The sequence below is a fragment of the Nanorana parkeri genome, unplaced genomic scaffold, assembly GCF_000935625.1.
Source record: "Nanorana parkeri isolate BGI_ZX_2015 unplaced genomic scaffold, ASM93562v1 scaffold186, whole genome shotgun sequence".
In the NCBI taxonomy this organism is placed as follows: domain Eukaryota; kingdom Metazoa; phylum Chordata; class Amphibia; order Anura; family Dicroglossidae; genus Nanorana; species Nanorana parkeri.
The window spans coordinates 1,369,788-1,375,045 of NW_017306454.1; positions in this window are offsets into that span (position 1 = coordinate 1,369,788).

The window sequence follows — 5,258 nt, forward strand, 5'->3', positions numbered from 1 at the left end:
CCAATCTGTGGATTGAGAACATTTTCAGATAAACTTTATTCTAGAACAGAACAGAGCAGGACATTTAGCAGTCACCCAGTGATACCACTATTTATATAATGGGGGGGAATTCATCAAAACTGGAGCAAACAGAATATGGGGCAGCCAATCTGCTCCACATTTTGTCTGCTCCAGTTTTGATAAATACCCCCCACTGTGTATTGTGAGCATTGTACACACTGCATTTACCACAGGCTTCTACTAGAGAGGCTGATCTTTTAGGGCGCCAGGGCCAAAAACACAGGGCAGGTTTTTTTTACAGCTGTTAAATATATTAAAACACAACCCCCACCCAAAAAAAAAAATAGAATTTTTTTTTTTTAAAGAAAATTTAACACATATATAGGGCTGCAGATAACGATTATTTTCATAATAGATTGATTGTATTAAAAAAACAAACAACTCTCAATATTTGCCAACTATTCTCATAATCAATTATCAATTAAATTGATTAGTTGTTGCGGCCCTACTAATCTACATTACACCAAAACCTTTCTCACAGTGAAAAACACCAAAAACAATAGTCAGTGTGTAAGGCCTGGTTCACACTTAGGCATTTTTTGAGCCGTTAGAAAAGCTTTTAAATGACCAAGACAAGAAATCCCATGATTTTTTTCTGGCCCTTGTTCACACCTGAGCAGAAAAACACCAAACGCCCGCAAAGGAGCTTCTTTGGGCAGTTAAGAGCGTTTTTTGACCATAGACTTCAATGGAAATGCCCTAAGAGGCGCGGTAGAAGCATGTTTTACATTTTTGTGCACGTTTGTCCATTGCCTGCAATGTTTCTTAAGCTTCCAGTCAAAACGTGCATCTGCACGTACAAACGCACATCAAAATGTGCACAATGCGCATAAATGGGCAAATAAATGCGCAAAAAACTGTGCCGCCTAGGTGTGAACACGGCCTTAGAATACAGGATCTACTTAATGTTTAAGGGCAGTAGTTGAATAATTGTGACCCTTAAATATATTTTGATGCCCAAACCTGGTTATTTCTTCCAGAATAAATGCATTAAAATCTTTAGAACGTCTAAAGCCTTGGTTCTCAACTGGTGGGTCGTGACCCAAAAGTGGGTCGCCACCCTATGTTCAGTGGGTCGCCGCATGCCTTCCACTTTTCTAGGCGAGAGGCTCCTCTGCCTTCCCCTAGTGCAGCACTGTCAGTTCTCACGACAAGAAGCCATTCAAAATATGCTGCCCAGCACGGAGTGTCAGCTTTAGGTGCGGTAGGCTGGGGCTATGGCCACGAGGGAGCTCCATCCATACGTGCATTGCTTACAGCTCCCTCACGTGTCCTGTAGAGGTGCCTGGACTGGGGTGATATCACATTCTGGCTCCCGGCACATCTACAAGGTACGCAAGTGAGCTGTACAAGCAATGCACATATGGATAGAGCTCTGCCACAGCACAGCAGCCCACACTGGACCCCAGGCTGAGGAACCACTCCAGTTCTCGTAAGGTAGGGAGACTGGGTGGATCACTTTTTTTGTAGTGCGTGTGTGAGAATGTCTGAGTGTGTGAGATTGTGTCTGTGTATATAAGTCAGTGTTTTTGAGGGCCCATTCAGACTAGTACAGTGCATTAAACTGTACCACGCAATCGCACCTACTTTCTGGTGTGGGAGATGTGCTGCGTTGCCATTCATTTGAATGGTACCCCAAACGCACCTCCCACGCACATTTTTTACGTGCGGTACCGCAATGCCGTGCTTTCCATTTCAGTGCGACTTGGGTCAGGACTTAACGGCCAAAGGACAAATGTTGGTCCTGAGGTTACACAGGTTTAGAACAAATGGTGTAAAGATCTTCCACAGCCTAGACCTTCCATTGTTTGATGCTATTGATTCTATAAAAAAATGAATTCTATATATATGATGCATACCCATTCTATCTATTATTGAAGGACTAACATTATCTTAGTCGATGGATTACAACTTTTGCAGCCGTTAGGCAGTGTCGCAAATAAAAAAACAAACCAAAAACCACAAACTGAGAAAGGGATTCATAGAAATCACAGGAATCTATGTAAAGAATTGCACTGTAATCCTTTTGATTATAAAATTGAAAAATGATTTTTCTAAATACTGAATTTGAGGGATATAGTTAAAAGAGAACTATGAGGCAAGTGTTTTCCCCCATAGTTCTCCTCAGGGTCACGGGAGGACATACTAGCCTCCTCCCGTGACCCAAAGCTCAGTATATCGCGAGCTACAGCTCGCGGTATACTGAGACCGCCGCAGCCTGGACGGATCCCGACATTACTGTTGAGATCCACCCAGCCGCGTGAATGACAGCTGGCCCTGCCTATCTAGAGGCAGAGCCAGCTGTGCCCGCCTCCTCCAGTCAGCGCTGGAGGATCAGAGCGGGGAAGGGGGTGGGGTGGATACCTGCGGGGAGCCGTGACTGACAGTCACTGCTCTCTGCAGGGAGATCGGGAAGTGAGCGAGTGACGGTATGTGTTCGCTCACTTCCCGATCTATTGAGCCGACGTCTGACAGTTTCATTTTCATTCATCTCATAGTTCTCCTTTAACCAAGTTTACACGACATAGCGAAGATAGGTCTGACTTGGTTGGATCAAAGTATATTCTATACTAAGCGAGACAATATTTGATCTTTTTTTTTCTTGAATGTTAGTTGAAATAGAACACTTACAAGTCGATATATTTCAGAGTATTTCTCAGAAAGCAAGAGTAAATGTGCAGCACAACCCCCCCCCCCCCCCCCCAATATGCTCTTAACTTATTTCAATAAACCATAAAGTGTTGTCAAAAAGTTTAAAGGCCCCTTCACACTTTTGCCATTCATTAACCACTTCCCGGCCGGCCATTGTAAAAAAAAACGGCAGGCCAGGAGTCTCTAGATCTGCCACACCCCCTCACACGCGCCGGAAATGCCGATATTTGAAAACAGGCAGCGATGCCCGTTAATATGCCGGCTATAGAGCCGGCGGATCGCTTGTATGAGGTCCTGGGATTTCCGCCCCCTCCCGCTGTTACGCTGGCCCCGGGCTCCGCTGTGCCCGGTGCGAGCCCAGGACCAGCATACTGCCACAGGGGATCAGAAGGAGGTCGGTACACGAGCTCCCTCCGGTCCCCTCTCCGCTGTCAGAATGCGGAACTGATGTGTATTACATCACTTCCGCATTCTTGTGTCACTCTCCAGCTTCAGATGCTGGAGAGAAGCTGATGAAGATCTCTGCTTCTTCAGGGGGTCCCAGGTGACATTAGGGGTCTTGGAGACCCCTGATGTCTCCATAAAGGAGGACCTGTCACATATATTGCTATCACATAAGGGGGTTTTCTTAGCCCCCTATGTGATAGCAATAAAGTGGAAAAAAAAATAGGAAAAAAAAATGTAAGTTTCCCCCCAAAAAATGTAAAGTTACAAATAAAAGAATATTTTTTTTGTAAAGTCCCCCCCCCATGCATACACGCATGCAAACAGGCGTCGGGTGAGCATACATGCAAAAACGACGATTTCGCCCATTACGCCGCACATGTTACATATCGCCGCGAACGTCGGAGTGAGAGCAATAATTCTAGGGTCATCAATCACTGATAACACTAAACTGATGAGCTGTAAAAGCTTTTAAAGCGTCGCCTATGGCCAATTTTGGGTATGGTAGTTTTTTGCGATTCCGCGGGTGCACGCAATTTCAAAGCATGACATGTTTGGTGTCTATTTACCCGACGTGACCCCCGTCTTTTATATTTTACCAAAAATATGGGTAATAATCATTGTTTCCTAATATAATGGTGATTCACAGCAGGCAATGGGTGGGTGCCATAGCCAGCCTGCTATTGGCTGTGGCACCCACCCACTGCCAATTAAATGTAAAGAAAGGGGGAATTGGCATTCACAACGTTACCCAGATATGGCCATATTTTAGTAATCAGCCAGAATCCCAGGCCCCTTTGCTTACATGCAGCTGTCTGCTGGGGAATCTTATCACTGGCAGAGAAATGGGGCCAAGGAAGCATAATTGGTGGTTAGGACTCCAATTGCCCAAAGTCCTAGCAACCAATGTATGGGGAACGGTCAGATTCACGACTGCTTCCAGGGCATGCGCTGAGCACTGGCATGTCTCTGTGCGCTAAATCAGAGTTGGTCTTAATTACAGACAGTTTTCTAATGTGGAAACTGTCCGTAATTCTTTTTACACTTTAAGTGCCTGTTCACACGACGTCCGTTTTCTGTGCTGACCTGATCCGTATGCTCCTGCACTTAAATGCATCCCAATGTATCCCTATATGTTTTATGGGCTTAAGTTCTCACGTGCACAGTCCGTGCATGTCACATTTTGTCCAGTCCGGAAACACACGAACGCGGCAATATATGAGTGAAGGAAAAAAATGTATCCGGGTGACCTCGCAAATCCTCATACAAACTCCAGAACTGACCCTTGGGAGTCCCGGAGCCTTAAGATCGGGTGTACCCAATAACGACGTCTCCTGCGGACTCGTTCTCTGCAGATTGCTGTAGCCAGCACCATCAACATGCCTGCAAACATGGGATACATGTCTGATCACCAGCTTTACATATTCAAAAGGGAAGTAGATGTTCCGAGAGGGCGGAAGTGACCTCAGAGGAAGAATCTGCATACCGACAGCCCCACGGCTATCAAAAACGCACTGCATCAGTAGCCCAGCATCTGCAGATCCGCACCTGATATGTGAACAAGCCCTAAGGCCAACATCTTGATGTGTTGCATGGCGATTGCAGGCTGTCATTTAAGACAACTGTGGCAGTGTGCAATGTGTGCAGCTGTCTGCTGCAATCACTTAAGTGTGCACAAATTTACTCATGCAGCTCTAAAGCTGATGTCAGAGAGACAAACCACCCATTATGGACTACAATCTCACATTTTGTTTTCGATTTTGTATTGAGATTGCAATCCATCACGGGAGTGAGCTTGGAGCGTTGTTTACTCCACAACACACACAGGGACCATGGGGAACAAAAGTAGCCCCCCTCCAGAAGGAAGGACCAATTCAGATGATTTGAGGATCTATAGCCGAGTGATAACAAAAACCTGTTATTTGTGTATTAGTAAGGTACTTGAAATATTTCTAAGATTTAACTCCAGAGTTTAAGGCTACTTTAACTCTTCCCTACTTTATTCAGAACAAAAACAAAAAAAGTTTTGGCTATACATTACACTAACTACTGTCACAGTTTGCCCAAAGTGGGAACATGTTTTTTACCAGATGTATATGTAT